The 16,967-nt window shown below is 47.0% G+C and overlaps 1 long non-coding RNA gene across 2 annotated transcripts; it reads right to left on the bottom strand.

The window, feature by feature from the left end:
- Window positions 1-3,005: 3,005 nt before the first annotated feature.
- Window positions 3,006-5,075, bottom strand: LOC149393505 (uncharacterized). Of its 2 annotated transcripts, none has more exons than XR_016299949.1 (4): window positions 4,917-5,075; window positions 4,387-4,443; window positions 3,690-3,755; window positions 3,006-3,096 (listed from the first exon to the last, which is right to left on the bottom strand). It is a non-coding gene; the product is annotated as an uncharacterized LOC149393505 (long non-coding RNA). The 2 variants fall into 2 exon arrangements; XR_016299950.1 differs by lacking the exon at window positions 4,917-5,075 and adding an exon at window positions 4,530-4,604.
- Between the last annotated feature and the right edge of the window lie 11,892 nt (window positions 5,076-16,967).

The following is a 16,967-nucleotide window of genomic DNA, read 5'->3' as shown; positions in this document are numbered from 1 at the left end:
CGCTTGAAAATCGGAGTCGGTATATCCCGTCATAGTCAGGTCAGTACCTGAGTATGTAAGCATCAAGTTCCTAGTTCTTCGAAGATACTTAAGAACATGCTTAACAGCAATCCAGTGCTCAGGTCCAGGGTTCGATTGGAAACGGCTAACTACGCCAACGGCGAAGTAGATGTCAGGTCTAGTGCAAAGCATAGCATACATGAGGCTTCATACCGCGGAGGCGTAAGGAATTTTCCTCATATCTTCAATCTCTTGTGCAGTCTTGGGAGATTGGTCCTTAGAGAGTGAAACTCCATGCCTAAAGGGTGTTTGGCCCTTCTTGGAGTCTTGCATCGAGAAGCAATCCATTACCTTATCAATATAAGATGCTTGAGAGAGCGACAGTGTCCGGTTTTTCCTATCTCGAAAGATTTGGATCCCCAGAATGTACGCGGCTTCTCCTAGATCCTTCATATCGAATTGCTTTGCCTGCCAGACCTTAACGTCAGATAACTTACCTACGTCATTACCAATGAGTAGTATATCATCGACATATAGTACCAGAAACACAACTTTGGATTCGTGTATTAACTTGTAAACACAAGGCTCATCTATTGACTGTTCAAAGCCGAAGCTCTTTACAGTTTCATTGAATCTAATATTCCATGACCTAGATGCTTGCTTTAATCCATAAATGGACTTAAGTAACTCACAAACCTTGGTCTCTTGACCTTCTTCCACGAAACCGTCTGGTTGAGCCATGTAAATGCGCTCGTCAAGATTGGCATCCAGGAAGGCTGTCTTGACATCCATTAGCCAGATCTCATAGTTGAGAGCTGCAGCTATGGATAGGAGTATGCGGATGGATTTAAGCATCGCGACTGGCGAGAAGGTTTCTTCATAGTTAATCCCTTCTTGTTGGGTATAACCCTTCGCCACAAATCGTGCTTTGAACGTCTCGACGTTCCCATCAGGACCCATTTTCTTCTTGTATATCCACTTACACCCTACGGGTTTAATCCCTTCAGGAAGGTCTACAAGATTCCAGACTTTGTTGACATACATCGAGTGCATTTCAACTTTCATGGCGTCAAGCCAAAGGCAACAGGATCATCCATGTCGGAGACAGCTACGAGAGAGTCTCCATAAGACATGTACCTGTCAGGCTTTTGAGTAGCCCTCCCGCTACGTCGAAGTACTACTTGACGAGATTCTGAAGAGTTAGGTTGTGTTTCAGTTGGGGTAAGAACAGTTCTTACAGATGAGGTAGAAGCTTCCTCACCCAACTTTTCTTCAAGCACAATTTTGCTTCTAGGTTTTGCATCTTTCATAAAGTCCTCCTCAAGGAAACGAGCATTCGTGCTAACGAAAGTCTTATCGTCCTCGGGACTATAGAAGATGAAACCCTTGGTTTCCTTTGGATATCCAACGAACATACACAATTCTGACCTACTAGCCAACTTGCTAGTCTTTTGCCTCAGCACGTGTGCCGGGCAACCCCAAATTTTGATGCGGCCAAGATTCACTTTACGGCCAGTCCATCGTTCATAAGGAGTAATAGGAACAGTCTTGGATGAAACTTGGTTCAGAATATAAGCGGCTGTTTCGAGGCCATATCCCCAAAACGAAAGAGGGAGTGATGAGTAACTCATCATTGATCTAACCATCTCCATAAGAGTTCGGTTCACTACTACATAAAGCACATTTTAAGACATCAAAATGGTGACTTAAAATACATTCCGAGTCGTACCAGAAAACGACCTCTAGGTGAGTGACTTAAAAAGTCTATAGTTTTCAAGACGTTTTTCAAATGTCTTCAAATCACCTAAAAAAATGACTTAATATTTGAATAGAATGACTTAGTAAAGTGTCCACGTAGACAAAGAAATGCTGACGTGGAGGGGTCTTTAAAGACATTTTTTATGTCTTTGTAGAATTTTAAAAAAAGACTTTAATCTCTTTATAAAACGACTTGAAATGGTTCCACGTCATCAATAAAAGATGACGTGGACAAGTTATGAAGACGTTTTATAAGAGTCTTTATAATTCTTTAAAAAACGACGTAATAAACGCTGACATAATCAATGTTGCTGACATGTACTCATTTTTAAGACATTTTTTATGTCTTAATTGCATATCGCTGACGTGGAATTATATTAAGAAGACGTTATTATTATTATTTTTAATAAAGAAAACGTTATTTTTAAATGGGTGCAATTTAGAAGACGTTTTTATTAGTCAATTTGGGATGCTGACGTGGATACGTCAATTTATTAATTTTGAGAAATTTAAATATTTTCATAATATATTTAATACCTGATCATGTTTTCATAATATTTTTTATACCTTATCTATAATTACAAATAGCATAACAAAAAAAAATCATTTATAGTCTCAAATTGGCATCAACAATCCAAAATGCAATATATTAATCCAAAGTGCAATAATGCAATACAGCATAAATGTAGTGACAACAAAAACAACTATAGTATTGGATTCAAATGGAAATAGTGTAAAAAAGAGCATGCCTTGGGAAGAAGCTGCATTCATTTTTCTTGCATAACTTCTAGTTAGACTTTAAGTTGTAATCCTTCAATTACACATTCCGCCCAAATAGCTCTAACTTCGTTGATTTCAGCAGCCGTATATAATGATCTTTTATCAAACTACATTTTCAAAATAACAAAAAGAGGTCAGGAAAGATTATATCAATAATAATACATACAAACCAAATATATAACTGAAAAAGGGAAGATTATTGGCAATCTTATTGTATAACTATTAGAAACCTGGTAGAAACTAGCTAACTTCATTTTTATTTATGGTAGATACCTGTATGAAAGAAATCACATTTTTTAACGGTACCTCTGAGATAGACTAGCACTCAAATATACCTGGTAGTGCACTGAAGTGCAGAATATGTGCGTAAGTGCAGCTTAATATATATATATATATATATATATATATATATATATATATATATATATATACACACACACACACATATACACTTAAATGTGAATCAACAACAGTGTAAAAATCACGTGCAGTTATAAGGTCATGCTTGAATCTCAGTACATAAAAGCCACATTCGAAAGTCGACGGTTGTCTTGGGCTCTAAAATGAAAGCAAAAAATATGTTAAAAAACTTGCAGACATATTACAAGAGTGGGAGAAAGTTAATTTGTAATGAAGGAAGTTGATGCTGACATGTGGCATTTATGAACAGGTGTCATCAAGTATGATAGATTTGGTGGCTAAAAAAGCATTATCGTTTGTAATATGAAGTGGAAAACTACATATAATGGTAATTGTAATGCTCATTATGACTTTTCACTAACACCTAGTAATATATATATTATAAGAAGTTTCCATTTAGCAATTCTTGTCTTGACATTTTCTAAAGTAAAGAAAAACAGTTATATAATTAGCTGTGTGATATACTGCATTAAGCTCTAACTTTCATAAAGATTCAGCCTTTAACGTGACTAAATAAAGGCTTACGATTGAACTGTTGCTATTTTTTCCGTAAAGCTAAAGGTATATATGTATCAGATTCATCATTATGACTTTCTCATGGACATTCCAAACAGAATCAACCTTTTAAATTGTTATCCCTCAAGTCATTTCAATAGATACTGGAGCTTAACAATAAAGCCAGACTTAAGTTGAGAAATCCTAACTTAAAAGCCTATCATCAGCCAACTCACCTTTCCGTCAAACAATGATGCATCGTACAGCCTCTCCGAGCAAAGATTGTACACTTTATACTTCCCCTGTACGTGTCAAAAGCAAGTTAAGGATGCAGCAATGTACATAACAAATTCTTTACAGATTTGGCACAAAAAATATTATTTAAGTTAACCATCTTGACACAAATGATAAACAACGGAATTTTGTGATCCGATTTCACATTCTCTGAAATTTTCTAGTAGATTGAACCAGCTAATTCACTAAGCAAGTACAAGAGAAGTTTGACGGTTCAGTATTTCCTTAGACATTCAGACACAGAGATGACATGTGCAAAAATATAGGCAACATATCATCTGTGATGAATTAATTCATAACCAAGGCTGATGTATGGGGGCTCATAGACCATAAATAAATAAATTATGATGGGAAAAAGAAAAGGGTGATTATGATTGAAAGACTAAACATGAAATATATCATCAACAATCATCACAAGAAACCTTTGAACAAAAAAGACTGATTAGTAAGATATAAAAAGCACACCCCATTTCACAGACATCTTGAAAGTCATATGTTTTCCATTAATATGATATCAACAAAAAGGAACTATTACCATATGATGAGTTTCAAAAAATTTAATGACTTCTTCCATTTCACAGGGATCTTGAAAGTCATATGTTTTTCATTAATATGATATCAACAAAAAGGAGCTATTACCTTGTGATGAGTTTCAAAAAATTTAATGACATCTTCTATGTGGTTTCTGTAAACCCCCTGCACAACACATTTCAATTTTATATATTACAAAAGGGTAAAAAACTAAACATACAAAAGGAGAAGAAGGATCTTTTCATGCTAACCTCAACATATCCAAAAAAACCCAGAACTCATATTCCCAGCAGGGAAGCCCATAGCAATAATTTCAAAAGTCGCATATAATATATTACATGTATATACATACATACGGAGTTGGTAATTTTTTTTACAATTGTGCAACTACTGAGGATATATAATAAAATGGAAAAGGAGACAGACTTGACATCACCATCATTGATTTTTATTTAGAAATTTTTATACAAAATAATAGTGCTTTGATAAGTAATTCACGATCATGCAACACTAATTGGAAATATATATAGCTAGATAGTCATAGACTTTTTTCTATATGTGAATCAACGTATTCAAGATACAAACCAGTAAAGTGGCTAATAGCAAGAAAAAAAATGTAAGTCAAACTATACCCATACCTGATACCGTCTTTTGTTCTGAGAAACAGCCTTCACTGCACTCTTCGAAGAGTCAACTATTCTCTTTGTAATGGTTCCAAATAAACCAGGTTGTACATCTGCTGATGACCCATCTGAAACCTCGGTTGGAGAAGGAGCTTTCGGAGACAAACGGAGTCCTAACCCACTTGTTTTTTTTTTTAAAGAAACTCGGGTCTTTTATTGAGAAAATCGTCTTAGCCGAAGAAAAAACATTACAGACCCGAAAATCTCCAAAAGAAAACTGACCCCTACGCAGAGGGTTAAAGAACAAAATAATAAAAGAGGAACATGGACAAAATAATAAAAGCGATACTCAAATGAGTCAACTATATGCGAAAGAACTTTAATCAGTCCACATTAAACAATTTGGCACCAAGTCTGAAATTAGTGGGCACACATATACGACCAAAGAAGATAAAATAAAAAGCCAGAAACAAAGACTGATTCATCACAGAGTCAAATACAGAAGATAAAAAAAACCAGCCAGAAACCGTCAAGTATAGATATATACTAACCGCTGGAATCAGCAAATGTCGGCGAAAGAGAAACAGTGTCTGCACATACTCGACGAACAATGGGAAGGACTGAAAAAAATCGTGAAGGACGGGGGCACAGTGAAGGCAGAGAACGTGGAAAACTGTTTCAGAACAAAAAAAAATTAGTAGGTTTCCCTTTTTTTTCTCTATTTTCTGAAAGACTAATAATAATAAAAAATTGAATATATATATATATATATATGAGTTTTAAAGGAAACTAATTACGTTAATAAAAAAAAGGAACGTCCTACAAAACCATCTTCAGAGAAAAAAAAGGAAACTGACTTTTAAAAAAAAAAAAAAAAAGGAAACTGACTTACGTGGGTATATTAACAACACGTCCGAATTGTAATCTTCTATGTAAATCGTTTTCATCAGAGTAAATAAAATAAAAGGTGATCAACTTCAAATGCATCAGAAGAATAAGTTTACCTCTTTACTCTTCTATTACGTTTGCTCAGTCAAACCTAGTTACTCCTGCCCTGGTTTTCTTAAACAGAAATTGGAAAATGGATTTGCAGGTCAGTGAATATTTTTGTTGAAGAAATAAAGAAGGGTATGATTGAATAAAAAAAAAGTGTCAAATGGGCAGGGGATAAAAATACAATTCTCTTTTTTAGGAAACAAACCTCTGAGTCTAGAAGAAACGTTGTTTTTTGTCTCAGACATTTTGTCGAGCACCTAGAGGATTCCATCGGATCACCATCCTGACCGCCCAATCCTGACCGGAAATTACCTCGCCTGGATCACCATCGGATGGTCATTGATTTGCTGCACCAAAAAAAACAAGTAATACAGATCATACAGGGCATACATAGAATAAATAGCAGAGTCTGCGCCGAGGGCCCCTAGTTCCGCCGCAGTCGAGACATATTGACCCCGAAGAGCCTCAGCCGCTTGGCAGTGGCCTTGGGAAGATGGTGCTGTGGCGGAACGGGCACGGAATCGAAGACGACGGCCTGGGGCAGGGGCGGAAGGTAAAAGACGTGGCCCGGGTGAGGAGTCGGGGGGGCGTAGGCTTGCCTGTAGGGGTGGTGGTGGTGGTAGGGAGGAGGCGGAAGCGAGTATGGCGGGGGAGGGGGGCGGTGGCGGCATTCGATGAAGAGGTGGTTGTCAGGGAGGGAGCGGTGGAAGGAGACGACGTCGCCGGCGTCGAGCTTCTTGTCCTTGACGAAGCGGGACCAGCCTTTGGTCATGACGTAGCTCTGAGAGCTGTTCCAGTAGGGGTAGCGGAAGCGCCACTGCTTCCCGGCCGAGTCCTCGAAGCTCAAAAGCAGGCCCTTCTCGTTCGACGACGCGTCCAAAGGGAAGTGCTTCTCCGCGTACTGCTTCGGTATCACCAGCCTGTTCAGCTTCCCCACATCGCTCGCCTCACCACCTTGTCGAACATGTGCTCTCTCTCCGACGGCGCTTTCGTCACCAGCTCCAGCTTCGTCTCCAATTCCATCTCCTAGCCTCTTTCTTTTCAAGGGCGTGAGGGTCATGAAGAGATTGGAGGAGAATTGTTTTTTTTTTGTTACAACGACAGGATAGGATGTGTGTTTAAGCAAAACTGTCGTTTTTAAAAGTAAAGCAACCTATATTACGAAATAGCTTTTAGAATGGATACAATTGCTATGAATCAAAGCTTTGCTTTTAATAATTTTGACCTTGTTTTTATATGTAACAGCTTACTGATATCATGTGGAATTATTTTTCATTGCCACGTGAGATTTATTTGTCTACGTGGAAAGTACAAATAATTTACAAATAAATTAAAAAATAATATATAAAAATAAATGTAAAATTATTTCTATAAATATTACAAGACGTTTATTGAATGACTTAAATGATATGATTTAATTTATTAAGTCATTTAATAAATAACTTCAAATAAATTATTAAGTCATTCTTTAAACATCTTAAAAATATATACGCATTTCAAGTCATTTTTTAAATGACTCAAAATATTTTTTATATATCTTTTGAAGACATTATTTTATTGACTTCAAAAGTTTATTTGAGACGTTTTTTAAATGACTTGAAAATCCAAACGGAAATTTAGATTATTAAAGTCGTGCATTTTAGAGAACGTCTTAAATCTCATGTCTTCTAATGTGCTTTATGTAGTAGTGGTTTCTTCTCTCTAACACTCCGTTTTGTTGAGGTGTGCCAGGTGCGGTAAGCTGAGAAGCGACACCTTCTTCTTTAAGAAAGTCATCGAACTCTCCAGACATATACTCACCACCTCGATCAGATCGAAGGGTTTTGATCACTTTGCCAGTTTGCTTTTCCACTAAAGCCCTAAAGACCTTAAATACGTTAAAGGCCTCAGATTTGTGTTTGAGCAAATAGACAAACCCATATCACGAGTAATCATCGGTGAAGGTAACGAAGTATTCGTATCCTCCACGTGCGTGTTGGCTGAGTGGACCACAAACATCAGAATGTACTAGTTCCAGCAACTCAGTGGCTCTTCGACCCTTATCGGAGAAAGGTCGCTTAGTAATTTTTCCTTCTATGCAGGATTCACAAGTAGGTAGTGAACCTATTGCAGAGGCTTGGAGTGGACCGTCCCTCACAAGTCTCTTAATCCTATCTAGACTGATATGACCAAGTCTTAAGTGCCATAGGTATGTTGATTTTGTTAGATCGGAGGATTAAGAAAGTTTGATCCTCTTTGGCTCCCTAATTAGATCATTATCTATTTCGGTGTCTAAAAGGGAAGGTTGAGTGGGATGGATGTAGAAAAGAAGATTCTTCATACATGCATCAGTGACAAAAGAATTATCAGGAAACGAAATACGAATTCCATTCTTAATGAACTTTAAACAATAATCTTGCTCAAGAAGACGAGCAATGGATATTAAGTTCTTAACAATGGTAGGAACAAAATAAACATTATTCAAGTTTAAAGTGCGGTCTTCAAAAGACAGCATCACGGATCCCACATCCTTCGCAGACACTAGGCTCCCATCACCCCATTTGAAACAGAACTCGCCTTCCTCTAAGCTTTTAGTTTTCTTGAAACCATTCAAGGAACAACAAATATGGTTAGTAGCAGCGGAGTCAATAATCCACGTTGATACATTATTAGCTACTAAGCATGGTTCGGTAAATAGTACAATACTATGTTCCTTTGCTTTGACATAGGCAGGACAGCTCTTTTTATTGGCCTTATGAGGTCTCTTCTTAGTTCCAGAGGCGGAGGCTTTGTGCTCAGTAGCATGTGCCTCTCCTTTATTCCTCTTTCTCTCAGTGAGACCTACAGCATTGTGAAGTTCCATCATAAGCTTGGTAACAGTGTACTCTAGCTTGTTTATGGAGTAGTTCATCTTGGAGGGATCAAGAGATGCGGGGAGAGTTTAAAAGATCATATCTATGACATTCTTCCCATCAATCTCAGACCCTAAGATTTCCATTTTATTCAGATAACTAATGATCAGTATCATAAAGTCTCCAACAGGAGTCCTAGCCTTCATGCGACAGTTCATAAACCGTCGGACTGCTTTTTGCCTTGCTTGACGCCTTTGCCCTTCAAACATCTCATGGAGATTGTTGAGCATGTCGGCGGTAGTCTCGATGTCACGATGTTGTTGTTGCAACACATTGTTCATTGATGCTAAGATATAGCAGCTCACAATCTCATCGGAGCACAGCCAGGCCGCCAAGGCGTCTTTGTCCTCTTGAATCGAACCATCATTCGTCAGAGGAGGACACGGGGTGGTGAGTACCCATTTTTGCTTGTTAACGGTAACTATTATGTCGACGTTATGTTTCGAATCTACGTAGTTTTTGTTTCCGAGATTTTTCGAGGAAAGGATGATTGGGAGATGGTTGAGAGATGTTATGAGAGATTTTTCCCATATTAAAAAAAAACATTTTAGGCCCAACTCAAACGAGGACAAAGCATCTCTTCGACCTCACGAGCTCGACCTCGGCCTCACGAGCTCGACCTCGACCTCACGAGCTCGACCTCGGCCTCACGAGCTCGACCTCGGCCTCACGAGTCAGACCTCGGCCTCACGAGTCAGACCTCGGCCTCACGAGTCAGACCTCCGCCTCACGAGCTCGACCTCGGCCTCAACCTCGGCGTCACCTGCTCGACCTCGGCCTCACGAGCTTGACCGCGGCCTCACGAGCTCGACCGCGGCCTCACGAGCTCGACCGCGGCCTCACGAGCTCGACCGCGGCCTCACGAGCCCGACCTCGGCCTCACGGGCTCGAACTCGGCCTCACGGGCTCGACCTCGGCCTCACGGGCTCGACCTCGGCCTCACGAGCTCGACCTCGGCCTCACGAGCTCGACCTCGGCCTCACGAGCTCGACCGCGGCCTCACGAGCTCGACCGCGGCCTCACGAGCTCGACCGCGGCCTCACGAGCTCGACCTCGGCCTCACGAGCTCGACCTCGGCCTCACGAGCTCGACCTCCACGTTGCCTCACAAGCTCGACCTCGGCCTCACGAGTTCCACCTCGACCCCCAGACGAGCTCAACCTCCCGGCGAGCTCGACCTCCAGGCAGGCTCGACCTCCAGGAGGAAGTCCAACCCAATGATTGTGAAGGCAATCCCTGCCATGCCAAGGGCCAAAAAGGAAAAGTACCAGCCCGTAATTTCCCACAAAGGGTATAGCAGCCCCCACATACCAAAAGGCACGGCCACACACCAATGAGCTCAGCTTGTTTGTTTTCTGGGACCCGCCAATAAACCATAGTATCATCCCAACACCAATCTTTCCCCACCAAGAGCATTAACTTTATCATTCTTAAAGCCATTTCGGCTGGACCCCACCAAATCCCTCAACACGCAATCTCCAACTACTATAAATACCCCCTCTCATTGAGGGGAAAGACAAGGCCATTCCTTCTGAGAAGAAACTTGAGACTTCTCTCTATTTCTCTTGATGCCATCCTTGGCCTGAAGTGATCTTCTCGATTTCTCATTCTCAGAGATTCCGAAGCCACGAACGCAGGCGACCCAAGGCTCGCGATCCAGCCTCGAAGCCCGCCGACGCCTCAAATCCCGCCGGCGCTGCAGACCCGTTCGGCCCCAGCGCGCGTAAGCCGACCCTGGTGCCCGCCGAAGCTTTCATCCCAACCGATGCTGCAGATCCAGCCGACCCGGCGCTCGCGACCCAGCCACGACACTCGCCCTGAACTACGTCATGACCTGATCCCGACTAAAGGGTACGTAGGCAGCCAACCTTTGGCGCGGTCACACCCCCATTCACCCTCCAGATTCCTCATTTGGATGTGTTTGGACGAACTCAAGGGACATTCACAGCTAAGGGATGACTCGGGATATCGAGTCCGACACGCTCGAGTCGAGGCGAGACCACTCAGTCCGGCCTTGGGTCTAACCGTCTTCGACTCCTAAATCGTTGTCCGAAAAAACTGCGACAACATTTTGGCGCTAGAAGGAGGGGATCTCGAGAACAACCACGAGCTCTCCACCGGCAAACTCGCTTCCTCCACGGAAGACCACAAAAAATCAAAGCCAACAATTTCCTCTCCAAATAGATTCTCTCTCCCATTTTATTCTTCAGCCACAAAACAAAAGAAAAAAAAAGAGATTCCTCTCTGGTCTTCATCTCAGATCTCCAGCGAGAAGAAAAATCAGAGAAAAAAAAAGAAAAAAAAGGAGAGGAAAGAGAAGAAAGGAAGGAGAAAGAGACGGTGGCCGCATCGGTGCCCTCGGCGACGATTGTGACTCTCACGACCCCGGCGCTCTCGAACCAGCTCCAACGCCCGTCGAAGCCTCAACTCCCGTCGGCGCTGCAGATTTGTTCGGCCCCAGCACGCGCGAGGCGACTCCAGTGCTCGCCGAATTTCCATCCCAACCGACGCTGCAGATCTAGCCGACCGCGGCGCTCGAGAGCCAGCCCCAAGACCCGCTAAATGACCCCGAGGCCGAGCTCCGAGAGGACATGGCCCGGCGGCTCGCCGAGCTCCTAGACCGCCCCGGCGTCACCGGCGCGCTCATCGCCGACCTCCTCGACTCCAACAACGTCAACCATGACCAGAAAGACCCCGGTTACATGGCGAAGTCGAGAACCAACGAGATCGGCCTCGACCACACTGTTCACGAAAGGGGACGCACGCGCACGCTTCCAAGGGGACACCCTCGGGCGACCGCGCTGAGACGTCAACTTTCTAACGAACACGCGCACGCGCCCTCGAGGGGACACCCTCGGGCGACCACGTCGAGGCATCGAGTGATACCCAGGGACGCTTGACCTCTAGGTCCCGGAAGGGACGCTCCAAGCTCACCATCCGCGTCCAAAACCCCCGCGGAGGTGACGAAGTCAATAGCCGCGACGTCTGTCGAGGACGTCACTCGAATGGCGTATCCTCGGCCAAAGTGATTGGGACGACCACCGGAGACTTAAGAGATCGCCTCAATCCCCGAAGGGAATCTCATGGGAGCGACTTGAGAGAAAAACTCAACGCCCAACGCGAGATCGAGAGAGAAGTCGTCTTGGGACATCAACCACCCAACGTTGCTGACCGTGCATCCAACAAGAAGCGCGCCGCCACACTCATGACACAGGCCACCGGTCTCGGCTCGCGAAGGAAGAGGCATAGAAACGGTCAGGTCCCTAATGACCATCCTTCTCCAGCCCCGAAGCAATCCTTCGTCCCACTCAACACGACGCCCGGCCGGATCCTAAGCTTACACAGGGAGAAGCTGGGATCTCCGCCCCCGTTGAAAACGGACCCCGCAGCGAGGGACAAGAGCAAACAGTGCGAGTATCACCATGACCACGGACACGCAACGACAGAATGCTACCAGCTTAAGAAGCAAATTGACTCCCTAATTCGAAGTGGGGACCTCAAGGAATTCGTCGCGTCTGCTGGCAAGCCGTGATTGTCACAGCTCTCGCCCTTAAACTCACGCCCGAACTCGCTCGACTTTGTGATCACTTTGCTTCAAACATGTAATTTTCTTTTTTCAAAGAAGGTCAAGTGCCATAGCAACCTGTAACGCGACCTCCTTACTACAATAAAAACTTATTCTACACATGTTAACACACACTATTGTACGCCTCCAACACGAGAGTTTCTTGGTCTTCGTCTCACAAACGCAAGAAACTCGGGGGGCTAATACGGAGCATTACTCAAAACAACTCAAAAACAAAAACAAAAAGTATAAGAAAGTTTCAAGGGGCCGATGGTTAGGCCGGAGGTCCCAAAAAGAGACAATCTACACGTAACTCCTCGAGTTGAGTTCACTCCTCGAGTCGAGTACCGAGTCCACGAGTCGACAAGCAACTCCTCGTGCCGACTCTACGTTTCTCCTCGAGTCGAGTTCACTCCTCGAGTCGAGTACCGATTCCACGAGTCGACAAGCTACTCGTCGTGCCGACTCTACGTTTCCCCTCGAGTGGAGTTTACTCCTCGAGTCGAGTACCGAGTCCACGAGTCGACAAGCAACTCCTCGTGCCGACTCTACGTTTCCCCTCGAGTCGAGTTCACTCCTCGAGTCGAGTACCGAGTCCATGAGTCGACAAGCTACTCCTCGTGCCGACTCTACGTTTCTCCTCGAGTTGAGTTCACTCCTCGAGTCGAGTACCGAGGCCACGAGTCGACAAGCAACTCCTCGTGCCGACTCTACGTTTCCCCTCGAGTCGAGTTCATTCCTCGAGTCGAGTACCGAGTCCACAAGTCGACAATCTACTCCTCGTGCCGACTCTACGTTTCTCCTCGAGTTGAGTTCACTCCTCGAGTCGAGTACCAAGTCCACGAGTCGACAAGCTACTCCTCGTGCCGACTCTACGTTTCTCCTCGAGTTGAGTTCACTCCTCGAGTCGAGTACCGAGTCCACGAGTCGACAAGCTACTCCTCGTGCCAACTCTGCATGTCACCTCGAGTTGAGTCCAATCCTCGAGTCAAGTACCGAATCCGCGAGTCGACTAGCCACTCCTCGTGTCGACTCTACATACCTCCTCGGGTCGAGTTCGCTGCTCGAGTCGAGTACCGAGTAAGAATGGGCCACCTGAGTATCCAAACATGAAACGCGCACCAGGGCGCCGCACTAACAAAGGCACAAGGCTCGACCAAAGAGACCCAACCCGGAAATGCGACCAGCGCACTAAGGTGCCACACTCGCCGGGGGATCAAGTCTACACCTAACCCCGCCTATCACACGACACGCGCACCCAAGGGTGCCACGCTCGTGAGGTGGAACGGCCACACAAATGTGGCACCGCGCTCGCTGCCCAGCTTGTGAGCCGAAAGGCAGCGAGTTTCAAATGGGTTTCAAAGGCTTGCGTCCGCCAGACGTATCTGGTCTAGCCAGCGTCCACGGGAAACCTCTACCATGTTGTATTATAATTTCTAGTCTCCTCTACAAGTACACAAGAAATGAGGATAACAGGCTCTTTTTCACGCGACGCGCTCGCCCAATGACATGTTTTACGCCCCGAAAGGTAGCGAAACGTCAACAAGTCGGATCCGCGCACCGGACCTCCGACCCTCACGCGACGCGCTCGCACAACGACACGTCTTACGCGCTGAAAGGTAGCGAAGCGTCGACAAGTCGGATCCGCGCCCCGGACCTCCGACCCTCGTGCGACGCTCTCGTACGATTCCACGCCTCGCACACCGATAAGCAGCGGGGCGTCAACGGATCACGTCCGTGCACCGGATCGTCGATCCCGAAACGTCGACGAGTTGGATCCGTGCACCGGACCTCCGACCTCGCACGTCTTTCGCTGCCACACTCTCGCGCAATGTCACGCCTTGCACACCGATAGGCAGTAAGGCGTCGACGGATCACGTGCGTGCACCGGATCGTCGATCCCGAAACGTCGACGAGTTGGATCCGCGCACCAGACCTCCGACCTCACACGTCTTTCGCTGCGACACTCTCGCGCAATGTCGCGCCTTGCACACCGATAGGCAGTAAGGCGTCGACGGATCACGTCCGCGCACCGGATCGTCGATCCCGAAATGTCGACGATTTGGACCTGCGCACCGGACCTCCGACCTCGCACGTCTTTCGCTGCGACACTCTCGCGCAATGTCGCACCTTGCACACCGATAGGCAGTAAGGCATCGACGGATCACGTCCGCGCACCGGATCGTCGATCCCGAAACGTCGACGAGTTGGATCCATGCACCGGACCTCCGATCTCGCACGTCTTTCGCTGCGACACTCTCGCACAATGTCACCCCTTGCACACCGATAGGCAGTAAGGCATCGACGGATCACGTCCGCGCAACAGATCGTCGATCCCGAAACGTCGACGAGTTGGATCCGCACACCAGACCTCCGACCTCAAACGTCTTTCGCTGCGACACTCTCGCGCAATGTCGCGCCTTGCACACCGATAGGCAGTAAGGCGTCGACGGATCACGTCCGCGCACCGGATCGTCGATCCCGAAATGTCGACGATTTGGACCCGCGCACCGGACCTCCGACCTCGCACGTCTTTCGCTGCGACACTCTCGCGCAATGTCGCACCTTGCACACCGATAGGCAGTAAGGCGTCGACGGATCACGTCCGCGCACCGGATCGTCGATCCCGAAACGTCGACGAGTTGGATCCGCGCACCGGACCTCCGACCTCGCACGTCTTTCACTGCGACACTCTCGCGCAATGTCACGCCTTGCACACCGATAGGCTGCAAGGCATCGACGGATCACGTCCGCACACCGGATCGTCGATCCCGAAACGTCGACGAGTTGGATCCGCGCACCGGACCTCCGACCTCGCACGTCTTTCGCTGCGACACTCCCGCGCAATGTCGCGCCTTGCACACCGATAGGCAGTAAGGCGTCGACGGATCACGTCTGCGCACCGGATCGTCGATCCCGAAACGTCGACGACTTGGGTCCGCGCACCGGACCTCCGACCTCACACGTCTTTCGTTGCGACACTCTCGCACAATGTCACGCCTTGCACACCGATAGGCTGTAAGGCGTCGACAGATCACGTCCGCACACCGGATCGCCGATCCCGGCAGTCAAAACCCAAAACGTGACACGCGTACCGACAAGTACCACGCTCACTAGGAACTGCGCTCGCATCAAGCCTGCCCCGACGCATAACACGCACGCCGATAGGTAGCGTGCTCATCGAAAGATAGGCGCGACGGCCACCCAGCTCACACAGGCCGATAGGCAACGAGTCACGAATGGATGGCAAAGAGTCGCACCCGCCGGACGAAACTGGTCTAGCCATCGTCCGCGGGAAACTTCGCCGCCAGGTGCGGCACTAAGCCGCGCAAACCGGTTACGCTAAGCATAGTAAGCTGGGCCCGTAAGACGCGAACCAATCACATCGCGCTAATCGATCGCACTAACAAAGGCACAAGGCTCGACCCAAGAGACCCAACCCGAAAATGCGACCAGCGCACTAAGGTGCCACACTCGCCGGGGGATCAAGTCTACACCTAACCCCGCCTATCACACGACACGCGCACCCAAGGGTGCCACGCTCGTGAGGTGGAACGGCCACACAAATGTGGCACCGCGCTCGCCGCCCAGCTTGTGAGCCGAAAGGCAGCGAGTTTCAAATGGGTTTCAAAGGCTTGCGTCCGCTAGACGTATCTGGTCTAGCCAGCGTCCACGGGAAACCTCTACCATGTTGTATTATAATTTCTAGTCTCCTCTACAAGTACACAAGAAATGAGGATAACAGGCTCTTTTTCACGCGACGCGCTCGCCCAATGACATGTTTTACGCGCCGAAAGGTAGCGAAACGTCAACAAGTCGGATCCGCGCACCGGACCTCCGACCCTCACGCGACGCGCTCGCGCAACGACACGTTTTACGCGCTGAAAGGTAGCGAAGCGTCGACAAGTCGGATCCGCGCCCCGGACCTCCGACCCTCGTGCGACGCTCTGGTACGATTCCACGCCTCGCACACCGATAAGCAGCGGGGCGTCAACGCATCACGTCCGTGCACCGGATCGTCGATCCCGAAACGTCGACGAGTTGGATCCGTGCACCGGACCTCCGACCTCGCACGTCTTTCGCTGCCACACTCTCGCGCAATGTCACGCCTTGCACACCGATAGGCAGTAAGGCGTCGATGGATCACGTGCGTGCACCGGATCGTCGATCCCGAAACGTCGACGAGTTGGATCCGCGCACCAGACCTCCGACCTCGCACTTCTTTCGCTGCGACACTCTCGCGCAATGTCACCCCTTGCACACCGATAGGTAGTAAGGCATCGACGGATCACGTCCGCGCACCAGATCGTCGATCCCGAAACGTCGACTAGTTGGATCCGCGCACCGGACCTCCGACCTCACACGTCTTTCGCTGCGACACTCTCGCACAATGTCACCCCTTGCACACCGATAGGCAGTAAGGCATCGACGGATCACGTCCGCGCAACAGATCGTCGATCCCGAAACGTCGACGAGTTGGATCCGCACACCAGACCTCCGACCTCAAACGTCTTTCGCTGCGACACTCTCGCGCAATGTCGCGCCTTGCACACCGATAGGCAGTAAGGCGTCGACGGATCACGTCCGCGCACCGGATCGTCGATCCCGAAATGTC

This window comes from Urtica dioica, chromosome 6 (assembly GCF_054948205.1).
Source record: "Urtica dioica subsp. dioica isolate 48M chromosome 6, U.dioica_male_clone48M_v1_H2, whole genome shotgun sequence".
Classification (NCBI taxonomy): Eukaryota; Viridiplantae; Streptophyta; class Magnoliopsida; order Rosales; family Urticaceae; genus Urtica; species Urtica dioica.
This window is presented reverse-complemented; position numbering and strand designations above follow the sequence as displayed.